Consider the following 19,799-nt stretch of genomic DNA (forward strand, 5'->3'; position numbering starts at 1 on the left):
TGTGAGAGAATGGTTTCTAGGATGCCTACAACAACCAGAGCAGTGTTTTCAAAGAACTTATGTGCATATCCCTTGAAGCTGTACAAAATAAACCTGCATAGAAATTTTATGACTACTTTTTTATTTAAAGATGATATGAATATTTTCTAAAAGAGAGACCTAGTCAGCCTTTTCCTTGCCCATTTTGAGGCACCGCCAAGGCCTAGGGTAGTTATGGGGCAGGTGCAAAGGTTTGGGGCAATATAAGATGCAGAAAAAAAAAAAAATGAGTCAAGCAAGAACACCCACCTTCATTCTCTACTTTTATTATTTGGGAAAATAGCCACCACGCTACCTCCAATTCCCACACAACACACCGTACGAGTATTTTTTCCCTTTTTCTTTCTGTTCTGGAAAGAACTTCTAGTCAACTACCTTCCGCTAACAGGGCCTTGTACCTTCTTTGGGAAGCTTCAAAACCTTGGCTAGGTGAAAAGTATGGGTGCTTACACTTAGTCTCCCTACTTCTACTCTACCTCAAGCTCCTGTTATCTCCCTCCCAAAGAAAGGGACGTGCAAGTGGGAAGAGGGCCAAAATTGGGACTTGGGCAACGGGATTTGGTAACTGAGAACCAATTATTTAGGGCAGTTGTTAGCATCAGTGAGAGATTCCAAAAAAGATGCGGAGGTGTAGGAAGGCTTCAGAGAAAAGGGAAATGAGAAGTGAAGGAGAAATGGAGGACTTTAGGTTTTGAACAAGGCTAGAACTAGCAAAATGCCCATAACTGGGTGGATTCACATATAATTTGGTGTGAATAATTTCAATCTTTCTCATGTAAAGGGATTATTTGGAATCAGCTGAAATAATAGATGTGAGACCATTTCATAAAAATTCAAGCACAATATGAATATGAAATTTTAGTTGTGATTATAGCTATTTTACCAAATAAAAGGCCTAATGGCATGGAAGAGGTTTAAGTTAATAGGATATTAATTTTTCTGTAGTTTGGTCATTTTTAAATTCTTTTCTCATTCAAAATCAAAAGGACAGGGTAGTGTAGGTGCTAAAAAAAATAAAAAAAAAAAAGGTATTTGCTCAAGATATCACTTACCTCTTAATCTTTTAAATAGCACATCAGCTGCTTTAGTTCCTCCGTAAGTCTTACAAACTATGTTACCACAGTTGCCTGAAGATTCCTCAAACTGTGGGCAATTGAGTTGTTGCACAGGGGTTATACAACCCAACAGACTATACCTACCCAGATGATAAATCCTTCAACTTCCTGGCCTGGAGACAGACAATTCCTCAGAGCCTTTTCTCTGAAGGCAGAGATCACGCTGGCCATAACTTGCACCAAGGACCCCCAAGTCTTCCCCTGTTCTTATATGGCTGCCTTTTGCCATGTGAGTTTGGAGCACCTCCTTCTAAAGTAATAGAGCATTTTTTCTTCCCTCTGACTTCAGGCTTGGCCATGGGATTTGCTTTGGCAAAAAGAATATGACAGAAATGATGGTGTCTGTGTCTATGCTCTCTGTACATATAACAGAAATGGTGTGTCTGTGTCTATGCCTCAAGGGGCCTTGCGACTTTCAAGCTGCTTCCCTAATCTTCTGCCATTACCATGAGAAGGGCTTGCCTTGAATACCAGCTTATCAAAGGAAGATGACAGACATGTTGAGAAGAGCTGCTCCAGATGGGCCCAATTTAGGTTAACATCACCAAGACACCCCACTGGTGTATGAGATAAATGCATTCTTATTTTGTGTGCTGCTGAAAACTTGTGGTTGTGCATTATGCAGGATTATTGAAGCAATTGTTAATGAATACAGCGATGCTCCAAAGTTAATCACTTCTTCTGGCGCCACAGGAGCGAGGTCAGCACCAAACCTTCAGGCCTTCCATTTGGTCTCTTTTCCCTTTGCCGCTCTATTCTCTCCACAGGGGATCAACATAGTCACTCCCCTATTCAATCTGCAGGTTCCCTTTATTTAGCCATTGTTAAATGAAAATAATTTTGAAATAATAATGGAGAAAATATGAGGTTCTTTTTAAGAAAAAGAACAGAAAATCCATGTATGGGAATAAGCAACTCTTCTTGCACAGTCCCTTACACCTGAGGTTTAAAGCCAGTGTTTAAGATTATCCCAATGAATAGCCACTAAAACAAAAGGAAACAGAGACTTAAAATTGGCCATTGCATTAGCAATCACACTTCTTGGGATGTTGCAAATTAGGTTGGGTTAGGAGTCACTCAACTGCACTCTTGGAGAGGCACGGAGACATTTTTTGCTTTGTTTTGCCATTTCTTGGGCTGCTCCCACAGCATATGGAGATTCCCAGGCTAGGGGTCCAATCAGAGCTGCAGCTGCCAGACTACACCAGAGCCATGGCAATGCCAGATCCAAGCCGTGCCTGCAATCTACACACCACAGCTCACATTAAGCTGGATCCTTAACCCACTGAGCAAGGCCAGGGATCGAACCTGCAACCTCATGGTTCCTATTCAGCTTCATTAACCACTGAGCCACAACGGGAACTCCAACGGAGACATTTTTGGAATCAGGCAGAAACAGGTTACAGAAGCTAGGGACCAATTGTGTACACTTGAGAAACTGAGTAAATTTTCCCAGCATCTTTGTCTTCCTTTGCAAAAACTTGGGTATTTATTTCTCAGTTTGTTAAGAGGGGCAAATGAGAAAAACATATTGGAGGCATTTATTGGGACAAGAGGCAGGTGTAGGCAGTTCTCTTTTCTAATCAAAGAGATATATCCCATGATACAGTTATCACACTCTCCTTATCTTTATTTAAACCTGTGACATTGTATTTCATGGTCATTGCTACTATTAAACAGTGTGATTTGAATGATAAGGCATATATTATTATATCAAATGGAACTGTGTAAAACTCAGCCAAAGAAGCACAGGGCACAGACAGGCTTTCCACCCTTATTCTACAAGTCCATGCTCCAAGAATAAAGCCCTATTGTTTTTCCTTTGATTTGGGGTTCGAATTGATTTGAGTGTTCAAAACAACACTCAGAGAAGCCTATCAACTGTATTTTCTTCTAGTTGTGACTTTATCTCCTATATTCCTTCCCTAAGTTCATAAGGGATGGCTGAGAAATATACTGCTTTTTTCTTAACCGTCATCACTTGAAAAGTTCATGATCCTCGATTAGCCTTTGGATCCAGACACAAACTTTTTTCTCAGAAAAATCGAAATTGGTAAAATTATCTTAGATACCCACTGTAGGCAAACAAAAGTGATCTTAAGTTGACTGTATAAAAATTAATAAACATTACAGTATTTTTAAAATATATGAATATAATGTTGCTTGTTCTAATAGTTTAAAAGTATAGCAAAAGAAATGGGTTACTTTGTTTCCTTAGAGCCTTTGTAATAAGCTAACAAATGTGAATAGCTGTATTTCAAGACTTTTTCTACAACATAAGCTCTCCTTGGATGCTTTCAGACACTAAAGAAATTTTCAAAGATTAGCCTCTGGAAAAAAGTTGTCTTTTTAGAAAAGAATAAACAAAAGGGGGAAAAAAGAACTATGTGAAATTTCCCAGAGAAATTCCTTCTAATTTACACAAATGGGTATGCAGGTCATACAGAAAATTAAACACCAAAATCTAAATTTTCAGGGCAAGAGAATTTATGCACACAAATCCTATTACCAGCTAATGGGATTTGTGGGGATCCCCAGTGGCCTATTTAGCAAATTTACCCCCTACTGTTCAAGATGAATATATCATGCGAGCTAAACCGGAATACACAGAGCTACTGTTGGCTTTATCCCCAGTCTGGCAAGTGATCGCTGTATGATTCCTAAAAGATGATGGCAACCATATCAGTTTGTGTATCTAACCGACAGTGCAAAATGACATCTATATTTCCTCTTTCAAGTTCTCCAAAACCTGATTCAAATAATTTTTAAAGACTTCTTCCTTTTCCCTTTCCTCCCTCCTCCTCCTCCTCTCCTCTTCCTTATTCTTAAAGGTAGAAAAGAAACAAAGCAAGCAGTATAGCATTAAGATCCTTTCTTTGTAACTTGGTTGAAGAGATTGAGGTTCGTGTCACAACTGAAGCACTTATCACCACTGTGGTTTCGGAACGCTTTCTGGGATACAGACACACACACTTTTTTGGAGAACTATTCATATTTGTAAAGTCAGCACTGTCAGGCACTGAGAAAGCCAAAGCACTGGCATGACCAGACATGTGGAAAAGCTTGGTGGTGGTGAGAGTGCATTCTTCTTTGTACAATAGTCCTTTGCCAAAACACCTATTTTCTCTGAGATGTGAGCTCTCAGTATCCTGCTGTGGCCCCCTGATGGGATACAGAATCTCTGCTCTCCAGAAGGCTTTGTCCCATACTTCAAAAATGTATGTTTCTACTTATCAATGAATAAAATATCTATTTCCTAAAGGCAAAAACCCCAAATTCTTTTTTGGAACATGCAATCTACATACAAATTAAATTATCCCTCTTAAAATGCGCATTTTTTTTTTTAATCTTTTTGCCTTTTCTAGGGCTGTACCTGCAGCATGTGGAGGTTCCCATGCTAGGGGTCTAATTGGAGCTGCAGCTGCCAATCCTACGCCAGAGCCACAGCAATGTGGGATCTGAGCTGCATCTGCAACCTACACCACAGCTCACGGCAACTCCGGATTCTTAACCCACTGAGCAAGGCCAGGGATCAAACCCACAACCTCATGGTTCCTAGTCGGATTCGTTAACCACTGAGCCACAACAGGAACTCCTTAAGAATTTTTTATAACTAAAGAATTTAGCTGCTAATGGTGAAATGACAGACAACATTTCCAGAACAATTGGGTAAGAAAATAGTTTAGACATGAAATTCTTTGTATTACTCAGATCATGCTACATAATCTTACTTTTATAAAGAAGGGTTAAACTTAAAGTAATTCAAAATTGGACTTACATGAAAGCCAGAATCATGATATACAATAAAACAAGAGTCTTTATATGAGCTCTTTCCTACTTAACACCAAAGGTTAGATTTCTTATTTTTCAACACCCGGACCTTTTAAAACATAAGGAAATCATAATTTGTTTGGGTATATACAGTTTATTAGTACATTGTTAGTTTATGTCATATAGAAGTTGACTTTTCTGCCAAAATTTCAGAGCATCCTAGCAAATGCATTCAGTACACAATCTTTCATTGTTACATTGTTTATTGGTTCGTGTGTATCCATAGCTCTTGGCTTCATACCTTGAGAGTTAATAGACTTGGGGGTCCTTAGACACAATTTTAACTTTTGAGTTTCTTTTTTGAGCATTTTTAAAGAGTTGATATTTCATGAGTCATTCTTTCTCAAAGATTTCCAAAGTTCACACCTAAAATTTTTAACAGAATAAAACTCATTCTATTTTTTATTTTCATTTTAAAAATTTTTTTATTTTTGCCATTTCTTGGGCCACTCCTGTGGCATATGGAGGTTCTCAGGCTAGGGGTCAAATCGGAGCTGTAGCCACCGGCCTACACCAGAACCACAGCAATGTGGGATCCAAGCCACGTCTGCAACCTACACCACAGCTCATGGCAACACCGGATCCTTAACCCACTGAGCAAGGCCAGGGATCGAACCTGCAACCTCATGGGTCCTAGTCAGATTCGTTAACCACTGCGCCACGACGGGAACTCCCATTCTATTTTTTAATTACCATGTGAGTGTACTGGATGCCTTTGTTTAAAAAAAATAAGATTGAAAGATATGTGAAACTAATGATGTATTTTTCATATACTTTGAAATATTTTTATATTCCATAATTCTAGAAATTATTTCACTTCTTCTCTTCATTATGCATCAGTTTTTCTCAACTATCCTAAAAATACTAAAATAATAAGAATAAAGCATTCTGATGAAACATTTAGAAAGATAACCCAAAAGTGTAGTAAACTGTTATTCTTCAGCTTTCTTACTGTGTTGTCCAAAATAATGCATCGTCTTTCAAGAAGACATAAAGGAAATCTGCCTGTCATTATTTTTTTTTTGTAGTCTGCTTTTAGCTTTCATTGAACACAGTAAAATCTCTGCATTTTTCTTCTTGCCTATCTGAGCAAAGAGGAGAAAACTGACAGAAAAAGATATTTCTTTTTTTTTTTTTTCTTTTCTTTTTTTTATAGGGCCGCATTCACAGCATATGGAGGTTCCCAGGCTAGGGTTCAAATTGGAGCTATAGCTACCAGCCTACGCCATAGCCACAGCAATGCCAGATCCAAGCCATGTCTGCAATCTACATCACAGCTCATGGCAATGTCTGATCTGTAACCCACTGAGCGAGGCCAGGGTTTGAAACCTCAACTTCATGGTTCCTGGTTGGATTCATTTCCACTGAGCCACAACAGGAGCTCCCCAAGAAAGATATTTCTTAATCATTAGACAAATCAGAAGATGAATGCAAAGGGAAAGAGAACAGCATTCTCTACTACTCTATGGTGGTAAAATTGATCATATAAGAAAAATCTCAGACTTTAGCTCTTTAGATTGATGGTAACTTAACAAGAATTTTTCAAACTGAAAATTAATGAGTAAGCAATACACTTCCAAGGACAAAAGGTAATATTTTTTTCTCATGCGGTTAGCCAACCAGCAGGAAAAAGGACTTTATGACACAAAATTATTCACAAAAACCTAGACCATCACATTTTGCTAGAAGGATGTCTGACTATATTTGATGTTTTATCAAGTAACATGCCAAAATTTACTTGATTAAAACAATACATGTCTGATACTACCATTAATAATTGGAGTTGGCTATGACTAAATTATGATTTAATTTTCATAAAAAATCAGTAAATTAAAGTTTTAATTTAAGAATTCTCTAGATACAATGATTTAAACCATTTTAAAAGTTAAATTCAAAGAGTTCATTAGGCCCAGAGAATAAATAGTTATGACTATTTTTCTTTCAAATTGTGGGTTAAACTGCATATATTCTAAATGAGTTTATGTGTTCTCAATTAAAACATTTTAGCAAATCTAATAAAATCGTATTTCTTCATCTTGACTTTTAAGGTTGGCTAAAGAAAGAAAGGACTCACAGAATGGTTGCCACTGTCCTTGGACCTGCAAGATATGAAAAGCAAGAAAGCAAAGAGCCAAAATGAGAGGACAAAGGATCTGGAATGACCTAAATTTTCTCTGAATGTATTTGTGTTCACATGCTATTTGCCTTACTTATTTCATATGGAACCTATTACTGTTGAGTTTGGCATTCAAAAGATCAGTGCTGCTGATCAAATTACCAACTGGGTTGGTTTAAGAATGTTTCATCAAAACTTTTGGACCCTACTTCCCAGTTCATCCGTAGCAGCACCATCAACACTAATGACAGCACGAGAGTAATATAAAAAGATTCTTTGTTGTTTTACGAGCATGTGCCAAGCCAAAATTCCCATTGTCCACCTACATAACCAATTATCAAAATCACCATGTCAGTTCAACTACAGTGCACATATATTTTTCCTTATTTGCAAACCTGTAATTACTTGCATTTAGCTCACACTACTTATCTTAGAAAACAGCCATAAAAATTTTATTGGTTGTCCACATATGGGTAGGCCTCATTTATGCTGTTGATTAAAATGTATCAATCCAATTAAATTAACTGAAAGCTCTGCTAAGTGGCAGAGGTTTAAATATACTAGTTATTTTGATTGTGTGGTAGCAAAACACATCCATCAGGTCCCAGGTCCCACTCGTGTGTCAAGGACATTCAGCCATACAGACAGCTCAGTTAAATCTTCTCTGCTTGGTCTCTATTCATTACACTCTCCCAAATGCAAACTGTATAGCAAGAATCCACTCAAGGTTTTCGGACAACTCTGCCTCCAGCCTGGCCCAATTTCTTAGTTTCTGTTGTAAAATTCTAGCTTTATCCTTCATGTAGCCCCCAAAATAAGCTTCTTAATACTCACAACTATTAATATTCTATTGTTCCAACCTAAAAAGGGCAAAGATTCTAGCCCTAAAGTCATGTTATTTACTTCTCCCTATTTCTCTCAATTATTTGTGCAAATCATAATAGCATTGCAAATTTTTTTTATTAAGAGTATTTTTAGAATAATTTTAGGTTCACAGCTAAATTGAAAAAGAACAGAGATTCCCCATACAGCCCTTTCCCCACATGTGGATAGCCTCCCCTATTATCAATTATCTCCCACCGGAGTGGTTCTTTCATATAATTGATGAACCTACACTGGCACAACATAATCAACCAAAACAACCAAAATCTATAGTTTACACTACTGTTCACTCTTGCTGTTGTGTAGTCTATGAGTTTGGACACATATATAAAGACCTGTATCCATCATCCTTTGTGTTGCACCAATTCGTCCCCCCCTCAACTTGACCCCTCACAACCACTAATTTTTTATATCATATTTTTGCCTCTTCCAGAATGTCATATAATTGGAGCATACTATGCATAGCCTTTTCATGTTGGCTTCTTTCACTTTGTAATAATACGCATTTTAATTTTCTTTATGTCTTTTTATGATTTCATGGCTCATTTCTTTTTAATGTTGAATAATATTCTATTGTTGGAGTGTATTATAGTTTATTTTTCCATTCACCTACGGAAGAACATCTTTGTTGCTTCCAAGTTTGGCGAATTATAAACAAAGCTGCTATAGATATCATGGTACAGGTTTGTGTGGTTCTATATTGTGAGCTCTCTGGGTAAACACAAGGAGTGAAATGGCTAGATCATATGATAGGAATATGCTGGTTTTCTAAGAAGTCTCCAAATACTCTTTCAGAGAGGCTGTACCATTTTAGATTCCCACCAGAAATGAATGAGAATCTTTGTTGCTCCTCATCTTCACCAGCATTTGTTGTTGCCAGTGTTCCAGGTTTTGGCTATTCTAGTAGGTTTGTAGTGGTATCTCAGTGTTGTTTTAATTTGCATTTCTCTAATGACATGTGATATAGAGCATCTGTTCATATGCTGATTTGCCATCTGTATATCTTCTTTAGTGAGGTGCCTATTAAAGTCTTTGGTCCATTTTTAATTAGGTTGTTTGTTTTCTTATTATTGAGTTTTAAGAGTTCTTTGTATATTTTGGATAACAGTCTTTGAGCAGATGTGTCTCTTGCAAATATTTTCTCCCAGCCTGTGGTTTGTTTTCTCATTCTCCTGAACATAATTGGATTTAATTTTTGTATTCTCCAATGGAACTTCTATAAGGTAAGGAATATATGGCATAAAAACTCATAAACATATAGTTGTATTATAACAAGCAGTACAGATGAACTTGATTTCTCTAATTTAAGAAATATTTTGGAGAACCTACTGTGCATCAGATTCTATTGTAATCACCTGGAAAAGATGAAAAAAATAAATCCAAGAGTCAAAAAAAATATGTTAAATGTCACCATAGAAGTTTATATCAGACTTCAGTGTTCTATGGGATCAGGAAGGAGAAAGCATCAAGAGTCCATGGGAGTACATGTAAAAATTCACCCGGGGGGGTATGATTATTAAGATAATAATACTCTTCCAATTATTGATCATATTGACCAATTAGCTATTTCTTCAAGCGATAGTGGCCATTCTCTTATTAGGTTCTTAGTATTTCCCTTATTTTTAGACCAGAGCTTTGTCTGTGAAATTATTCTAATAATTATCTCGTCCCTGGGAACAAAACTTCTATTTCTTTGCAAGTCTCCCCCACCTAGCCTCACACTTCCTTCCTAGAAAAGAAAATGCCCCAAATTACAGGCAATAATCCTTTTCTGATTAAATAATTTATTTAATTAAATGTAACTCTTATTCACTATAAATCTATGTCCCTTGAATAAATCCACATAGTATTTCATTCCTATTTCCTTGCAACAGCCTCTTTTCATTTGTGGCTCCATCCCATCCCTTCTAGCAGATTCTGATTTATCATTCTAAATTTATTTTTAATTTTATAACTTTTACAACACAAAAGTATCATCCTCAATAAACCTGGGTAGAAAATGTTTACTGTTTGTAAATGCTTTGGGGTTCATCCAAATAGCTCTGTTATTTTTAAAATTTCCATATTCTCATAGGCAAGTTGAATGCATGTTGGATTCACGACCATGTGTATGTATTTGCTTTTCAAGTTTTCAAAGATCTGTGAGTGCCATATGCATAAAAGAAATCACACAAAGGCAAGCTAATTAGTAAGAAACAGCCCAGAGGAAACAAACCTGGAGTTAATGGTGACTGCTAACCTAAGAAAGCAAATGTCTATAAAAATCCCAGAACATTCCTTTCTTTTTCTGAGAACCTCAGGATCAGAGGAACAAATGCTGCAAAGGTAAATAAAAACTCAAATAGCCACAGCAAATGTTGTTTGTGTTGACCAGACCCAAATAACCACACTGGTTCAGAGCTGAGCTTTTTAACCGAAGACTTTTTGTGCCCAACTAAGGATGTCTTAATGAGAGAGAACCACAAAAGGAAAGATGTATTAACACAAAACTTGTTTATAAGTTAGCTGGAAATCATTATTTTCATAGGAAGGGCTCTAAATTTTGTTACTTTCTGGTAGTACTACATAATTATTGAGTGATTTACATATAGAAAGATAAGAATAAGTTAATGAACTGGCAATAACAGAGTTGTTTTTTTGGAAACTTTACCAAAAAAATTCAAACAAAACTATTCATACATGTGAATATGCAAAATTTGTTCTTTTTTTTCACATACGCTTTCCTGTTTCTGAGTTTTAAGATGAGCACTTCCTATCTGTAGTGGAAGTCCAAAGTCAAGGCTGTACTAGCACTTAATTCACTATAAATATTTTGGGTAGATTTTGGTCTTTCCTGTTGAATAGAGAGAAAGATTCAAAATCAATTTCATGAGACAAATTAAACTACATAGTTTTATCCCAGTTACTATTCAAGAAAGCTTGTTCCAGTGTAGGTTCATTGGAATAAACAGCCTATTCAATGGATTTGACCTTATTTACTGAATCTTAGGGGAATAAAAGAGAAAAAAATCTGGGAGGTAATGGGAGCCACTATAAAGATTTTCGTCCTTTCCTCTCTCTTTGCCATTCTCATGTTGAAGTATTTTCATTAAAGTTTTCTTCTTTAGCACTTTTTTCTATAGTTTCCTACAATGGGAAACTCATTTTACTAATGGAAAAGTTTGGTTTTTTTACTTCAAGATCCAACTGAAACAAATTTGGAACCAGAATATCTTTAAGAGAGGAAGGTTTAGAAAACTCCTAAATTGTTCGTTGTGTTAATCCAAGAGTATACTATAGTAAAGAGTGTTATTTTGGGGTGTAATTCCTAATAATTTAGGTCGGAAGTAGAAAGGAGGACAGTAGGGTCTTCTTTGACTATACAAGCAGGGTCAATTTATTTGAATTAAAACAAACATTGTTGTGGTAGTTTTGCTGTAGGCTTCAAGTCCCCTTCAAGGATGTCAAACCCCAAAGCCTCTGGCCATGTCTTGTGGTAATGCCCCTTCCCTCACCTTGAGCAGCCTGGGCTGCTCACTCCCTCCTAGAGAAGGAATGTCACCCATTCCTCACCACCCCTCTACATAACCTGTTTCCCATGCAAAAAAAGGTATCCTGCCCAAGACCAATCAGAAGATCAATTTGGGTCCCCACTCCGGTCCACAATGTGGGGTATAAAGACAATTGCAGAGTGAGTGGGGCCCCTCTTTTTAATCTGTGCACATGTGATCCTCTCTCTCCCTATCTGAAAACGTACTTTTACTTTAATAAATTTGTGAAATGTCTGCCATTCAAATGCTTTGCTATGGCAAGTCGGGGACCAAGGAAACTGTGACTGTATCAGTTATATGTGTTATATGGTTATAACATATACATTATAAATGTTATAAAATGCAATATTACATATATGTACGTATACAATATTTAGGGGTAGCAACGAGCAATATGACATATTCTTGGAAAATCAACTTTTGAATGGATGGAAACAACTCTCTGATCTATTTTTTAAATGTAGTTTAATTCTTTGAAGCTATGTACTGACATAGTAAGAATTTCCTCTTGTATTTTATATGTATTTCTACTTATTAGCATGAAATATAATCTGTTTTAAGAATTGTTCATGTATATTTGTAGAACTACCACACCAAGTAAACCATTGTAGTAGCAGGATAAGATGCCATATATATTCTGTATAATCAGCCTAGCATAATGCCTTTTGATGTCAAGGTGTTTAAGAACTAAGATGAGGTGGCTCTAGATTTAAAAAATCATGATAGGGTTGGGAATAGAAAGAAAACTAAACCACTATCCCTCAAAAACACCACTTCCCTTGAAAAACTTTGAAGTCTTTGCTTAGTTGTTTGGAATGCATGTGTCATAGAACATATGGCATCATATGTCCTGATTATATGATGCCATAGCTTTGGGGCAATTATTTTTGGTACTTATACAAATTGCCATGTAAATAACTTGCAGTAAATTGATATTCAAGAAATAGCACATTCTAGTTCATAAAATACTTGTAAATTAAAAATGGATAAAACTTATTAGTAATGAAAAAAAGTTTGAGATTTATAATTTTTTTAAAAACATACAATTTGGGATGTATTTCAGGCAATATGATTTTTAAATACTTTATTTTTTCCCTATTTAATAGAACTTTTTTTTCAAAGAGTACACTTATTTACTACGTTAAAAAGATGAAAACCAAAAGATAAGATGAAATCAAAATCAGCCAAACTAACTCTGGTTTAATTAGTTATTTTTCCCATCCCCTTAAATGATGGCTCTTACAGAAATAGTAATATTTTCATAAGAAACTAGAGACCCCAAAATGAAACCATATGTCTTGTTGAGGCTACTCCTTAAGCTCAGGAAATACCAATTATCTTCATTGTTGGTTTTTTCTTTTAACTCCTAAAAATTTAGACATGGTTTTGAATTCCAGTTTGGCAACTATTTGCAATTCCCCATCAATGTCACTCACTTTTGTGCCTTTAATCTTTTTTTAAAGTTATGCTTGATGTTTTCTCAAATAATCTTTTTTCAAAGTAAAAGGAAAAAATGTGATTTTAGTTCACAGTTTAGTTTTGTATCTTTCTTCACATATTCAAGCTGACTCTGAGCAGGATTGGAAATATCTTCTATTCTCTGCTAAAACTGAGCTTAATGGCTGCTGTAGACAGACCCCATTTTAAATTTTACAAGTGTTTTATGGACTTAAATGTGGTGGTGTTTGACTATCAATTTACCATAAGTTATTTACATGTAACCTCTAATAAATAGTAAAAATAATTAAAGAAATTATCATTTTGCTGCTTCTCACTGGTAGCTATCTTTAAAATTTCTTTTCTGCTAAAACGTTCTGGCTGATATTTCTAAACTTACCTCAGAATGAATACCTCTACCATTTTTAAATTTTCTGAGCCATAACTATCAATTCATACATTTATTGACTAAAGTATGAGATGAGAAATATGGTGATAAAGCATCTTACACAGGCTTTCTGTCTTGTGCACTAGTGTTATTTGACAGTGAAGGGCTTCATTTTTTTTTTTTTCTCTCATTCACTCTCTTTCACATAACAACAGGTGGTGAGTGGCATACTATTAGAATTTCTTCTTCCAGTTACTCCTCTCCTGTTACTCTTAGTGGATTTCAGTATTTAGTTTTCAAACATTTTGAAGTTTTGTTTGTATATTGGAATCAATTGTTTAATAATTCAGAAACAACCAAAGCTAAAGGTAGTCACTGGTCTAGCACTGTGCAGTTTACCATTTCCCCTTCACAGATTGTAGGCTATTGATTTAATTCTCACTAAAATCGTATGACATTGGTTTATCATTATTTCTTCTTGTCAAATCCGAGTTAATACATACAGACACATTAACATGTATGGACGAGATCACCCCACTAGAAAGCAGTAGAATCAAAACTACAACTAATACCTTTAAATTTGCAATATAAAAGTCTTTCCATGAGCCTCTCCTCTGTCTCTGCAATTTTGTACCACATTGGAACAATCTAGTAAAATTTAGAAAATAGAGAAAAATGAAATTGTTTACTTTTATAAGTATGTTTAAAATGTGAGTGCTTTATTTAGACTTCAACTTTTACATGAAATGAGCACAATAATTTTGAATATTCTTCTTGCACACCTCATTCATCATATATCATGTTATGAACCACAGATCTTTAGAAATATGAGGATAAGAGATTTCCTGCTTATAACTCATTCTGAAAATAGGGTTGTGCATAAGCTGCTATTAAATGTATACATCACAATAGTAGGCAATTTGGCCCTATCTCAATAGTGCTACAAACTGCAGTCTGTTGTGTGGAAGTGTTAAAAAAAAAAAAGAAACTCTGGCCCCAAAAAGAGTAACTTGTGCTAAGCCCCACATCAGTACACCAAGACTCAATAGCTCACCTATTACAATCTCCTGGGAATGGTCAATCTGGAATTTTCTGGTCAGCATCAATAAGTTAATCTGTGATGTAACTCATTTCCATCTCCCAGAGGTAGGGTACATAAGCCTGAAACAATCCACTCTTTCCCTCCTTCTGCCTATAAAAGATTCATTTTATAGAGAGCTCCTCTCTACTAGCTAGAGGGATGCTGCCTGATTCATGAATCATTCAATAAAGCCAATTTTTCTCAGTTGAATTTTTAGTTTTTTAACAGTTTTGGTGGCAACATGGGATCTGAAGTGAAATTCTAAGAGCATTCAGGGACAGTAAGAAATGCAGGCATAGTACTACATCCCTTGTTGAGTTCACAGCTTTTCCTGCCTTTTCTGAAGGCTGTGGGTAAGTTCCTTCTTGGTTCTGAGCTCTTGCCTCTTTGCATTGGGCTCCCAATCTAATTGGTCTTCCAGTCAATTCCGTATTTGTCTGAAATTACTATTTCTACATTGGGAACTGCTGGTAGTTGGAGCCACAGTTCCACATTTAATTGGAAACCCTTACTCTTGATTCTGTCCCAAGATTCCACGTTGGGAACTGCTGGTAGCAGATTCAGTTTCCCGCTTGTTTGGAATCAGTCTGCAGACTCTATCTGAGGTCTGTTTGTCAGTTCTTTCCTCCAGCCCCAGGTTCCACAGTGAGAGTTAATGGTGGTGCACACAGGGTCTCCTTCTTGCCGGACTGCAGTGATTCGTTACTGTTAATTGGTTACTGTACATAGATTAAGGTGCACATGTTTGTCTTGTTTTGTGTAGTTGAAGGTTAGCCGAAAGAGTTGAGATCTTTAATTTCTAGAGTCAAATGTGCCACCTTCTAACACACCTACTTATTTTATGTCTTAAGAACTGTAATTCCAGAGTGGTAGATATCTACAAAAAATGCCAAAATCTGTGTCCTGAAAGCTTGGCCTGGTAACCATCTGGATGGGGGCCTCAAAATACAGTAGGAAGAAATGGGGGTAGCAGCTAGGGTCTGACCGAACTGCTGCCAGCCCTCAGGGGAATTATGATGGGCATTACAAGGAACATTCCAATTAGATAAGATTATCTTAAAAGTGTACTTAAAAGAAAGGGCTTCCAAATCAAACAGAATGGGGTACCTTATTTTAGCTGGTATGTGGAAGCCTCCAAAAGAGGCTTCAAAATTCAAAAGAGCTTTATTGAATATTTATTGTAAAAGGATAATGAAAAACTTAAAAAATCAGCCATAAAAAAGAACAAAATAATGACATTTGCAGCAACATGGATGAAACTAGAGACTCTCATACTAAGTGATGTCAGAAACAGAAAGACAAATACCATATGATATCACTTATATCTGAAATCTGATATATGGCACCAATGAACCTATCTACAGAAAAGAAACAAACTCATGGACATGGAAGAGACTTGTGGTTGCCAAGAGGGAGGTGGAGGAGTGCAAGGGACTGGGAGTTTGGGGTTAGTAGATGCAAACTGTTACATTTGGAATGGATAAGCAATGATATCCTGCTGTATAGCACAGGGAACTATATCTAATGCTTATAACGGAACATGATGGAGGATAATGTGAAAAAAGAATGTATATAAATGTATAACTGGGTCACTTTGCTGTACATAAGAAATTGACAGAATATTGTAAATCAACTATAATAATTTTTTTAAAAAAAATATATGAGGCACATGAAACAAAAGACTATGTGACTAGCATAACTCCTAGTGTTCCCATTCTTCCTTTACTCATGCATTCATTCTAGTAATCCTCTGTCTGAACTGTTTTTCCCCCAAGGAAGACTACACAACTATAAACAAAAGTCACCAGGTTAATGGTCTTATACTCCCCCTCATATCTTCCTTCAAAGGAGGACACCCATATGGCCTTCTCCCAAAGTTGGTGAGACTGAGGGATTTTTTTTTTCTGGTAAATTCTACTTTATTACACTTAGCAGCTAAGGGGAACCTAAACTTAAAATTCCCACCAGAGTCAGCTCTCTTAGATCTCTGTCAGTAGTACCCAGTAGAGACAGAAAAACAAGATATATTTTTCATTCTCTTTGGGGACATCTCTTGAGTCCAAGACATCATTCAGTATTACCAGAAATATTTACTGTTTGTCCAGCTTAAAAATCGACAGTTATTTAAAAAGATTTTTTATTAGGTAGCTCTATGGTCAATAGCTGGTCAGAGATTGGAAGCTGACATTTAGAGCTTCATAGAAATTTTTTAAAGATTTCTCCTCCAAGCAAACGGAAGATGATGTAGTTAGATGGTAGATCAACCTATGATTTTCTTTGCTTAGTTAATTTTGATTGGTTTTGGTTTGGGTCTTGGGGACCATGGCTCTGAAGTGCCCTCCCAAACTCTGAAAATTATTCTGCTCATTATAATCATAATAAATCTCCAAAGCATTGTATTCTCTCAAAAGCTTTATATGTGTGTTTGCAGCCACTAACCATTAAGCAAATGATCTCCCTAAGACTGAAATGGCAGAAAAAGAAGGAATAGAATGACTACTTAAAGACTGTGAACCTGACGTGGTGACCCTGTGAATGTCACATGAATTACCCAAAAATATTATGACTTGTGTATACCACACAAGGAATCAAACAAAGCTTTGAGAACTAGAATGATAGCTAAGAGTGGCACTATCTTAAATTTTGATCACTTCTCTCCATTAAGCTGAGAGTCTGATCAAAAGTGAAGAGTTGGTGGAAAAAGAAACACTGGGCCCGAAATGGAGTCACTTGGACTAAGCTCCACATCAATAAACCAAGACTTAGTACTTAACTTAAATGTAGTTACAACTCCCCCAGGAAGGTAGGCTTAATTAGTCAGTCCAGAACTTTCCGGTCAGCACTAATGAGGTAATCTACTCCCTTCCATCCCCATAGATAATTTACCTAAGCCTGAAACAAAACTCTCTTTCCCCCTTTCTACCTATAAAAGCCTCCCATGTTGTATAGCTCCTCAAAGCTCCTCTGTGCTTGCTAGATGGGATCCTGCCTGGTTCAATAAACCCAATTAGATCTTTAAATTTACTTGGTTGAATTTTAGGTTTTTTTTTTTTTTTTTTTTTTTTCCCCACTGTAGAATTTTAGTTTTTTAAAAGAAGTAATCCCCCACCATTTTGTGAGCTTCAGTTTTTCTTTGATAAAATGGTGATAATGATATCTGCCTTACCTTCCCCAGGAATTTTTGAGGGTCTGATAAACTAACGTGGGTAAAATCACTTTGTTGCATGTAAAGTGTCATAAAAATATAATCTGTTATTATAAAGTATTCATATAATGAGAATTCTGTACTATTTTTTTTCCTAGGTAGCATATTCATTTCTTACAGTTTCCACTTGGAAAGAGTATATTTTTAAAAAATACAATTGTTGTGTCAAACAGAAGAAAGCAAACTGACATTTAGTAATGAGCAGAACTGGGAAAATAATACAGTTTCCCAGCTTGCTAAAGAAACGTGTGTGTTAAATTTACTTTAAAAATTAATGAGAGAGTTGGAGTTTATAGTTATCCTTCATTAGAACTCCAACAGGATAGATTTGAAAAAAGACCAACTGCTCTCTCTAAGCCTGTTTTTCAGATTTCTTTTTCACAAATCAGATCTGAATCTCTAGCTCTTAAGGAGGGGAAAAAAAATCTTCCTAACCACCAGACCCTGAGAGCTGTGTGAAATGAAATGGAGGTGGGAGGACAAAAACTTTCAGGATCAAGCAGAGGCCATGTAAACAGATGTGGCTGCAGTGAATAGAAAAGGTTGAATAGTTGCTTTGTTGCTTGCTTCTGTCTGTACCACAGAGGGTCCTCTCTACACAAATCTTCCTGGCAGATGATGTGCCACATAACTCTTACTGCCTGTGGAAACATACAGAACCTGATCTTTGCTCAGAGGCACCCTCAACTCTTGGCTCAGTTTATTTTAATGAATGCTTATTTTAATGAAAGTTTCGTGTAAGACCAAACATTTATGGTAATTATGAAAGAGAATTTAAGAAGGACATAACTGAAAAGCCAATGTCCTTTAACTTCTTAGTTTACTGACAGATAACCATCAGTCCCAGACTGCATTGAACAAAGGAAAACACTGCATATGAGTTTTAAAAGTGGCACTTCTTGACAGGCATTAAATGACTTTATAGCTAAAGAGAGAGGGAAGTTGATAATAAGGCTATTTCTGAAAGGAATCCTGTTATGAAGGTGCATCATGACCAATGTGTTGAAACGAGCAACGTAGCCTTCACTCTCTAAAGATTTTGGTGGGAAAGTACATGGCATTGTTGAACTTCTCTACACGTGTCCATTGATTTATTTCATGAGGAACAGTTATTGCTGCCTATCTGTAAAAGGTCAGATACCAGAATTTAAAAGCCTGCCGAGTTCCTTTAAATAACCCTAGGAGCCTGGCATTCTGTGATCTGGATGCCTTGTTAGTTGGGCAGGTAGGTGGACAGTGGTTGAGACGGTGGGGGATTGCCTGCTCTACCTTTTATTATACTCTTATTTTCATCAAATAAAATCAACCTCAGCCTCGAAGGCCAGGAGTAGCCTATAGCAATAAAGCATAAAATGTTCCTTCATAAATGTATATGGTCATATTCAACTCTTCCCCTGTAGTGGATTTTTATTTCATATGGAACAGAATAAATGAGTCTCCTGAAAGCGGGTGGATTTACAGCTTGAATTTACTATTCTTCTAGCATGGTGTTAACTTCACTAATAAAAATGTTGTGTCTGCTTTGCAGAAATTCTCCCCTGAAACAAATCATGCAAACCCAGGTACAAAGATGGACACAAGTTCAAGGACAAGGAAGAAGGGAAACATTGAGAATATGCCTCTTCTTGAATGACGTACTAATCAATAATAAATAATAAAGGCATAATCCTAGAAATTACAGTTGTTATCAGAATTCTCTCCTTAATATCTGTGTCCTCAGGGAGTTCCCTGGTGGTCTAGTGGTTAAGGACTCAGCACTGTTACTGCTGAGGCTGGGTTACTGCGGAGCCTGGGGTTGATTCCTGGCTTGGGAACTTCCATATGGCACAGGCATGGCAAGCAGGCAGGCAGGCAACAAGCAAGCAAGCAAGACCTGTGTCCTCTTGTATTAACCAGATAGTGTTCCTTTGTGAGTTAACCTAATTTATATAAGTGTGTAGAATGATTCTTTGGGAGAAAGGGAAAAAGGATGTGGTCTTGCAATGCATCTGTTTTCCCCTTCCGTGTTTAAACACTTATGTGTTGCTTTATATACTCTCTAGAGATATTTCAAAGTGTGTACATAAGATGGCTTGCTCTAACTCTTTAATTTCTTATTCTGCCACACATTCTGACTTTGTTATTAATAAACAAATATGATTTGGGCACAGAATTAAAAAAAAGAAAAAAAAAGGA

The sequence above is a fragment of the Sus scrofa genome, chromosome 8 (genome assembly GCF_000003025.6).
Source record: "Sus scrofa isolate TJ Tabasco breed Duroc chromosome 8, Sscrofa11.1, whole genome shotgun sequence".
NCBI lineage: Eukaryota > Metazoa > Chordata > Mammalia > Artiodactyla > Suidae > Sus > Sus scrofa.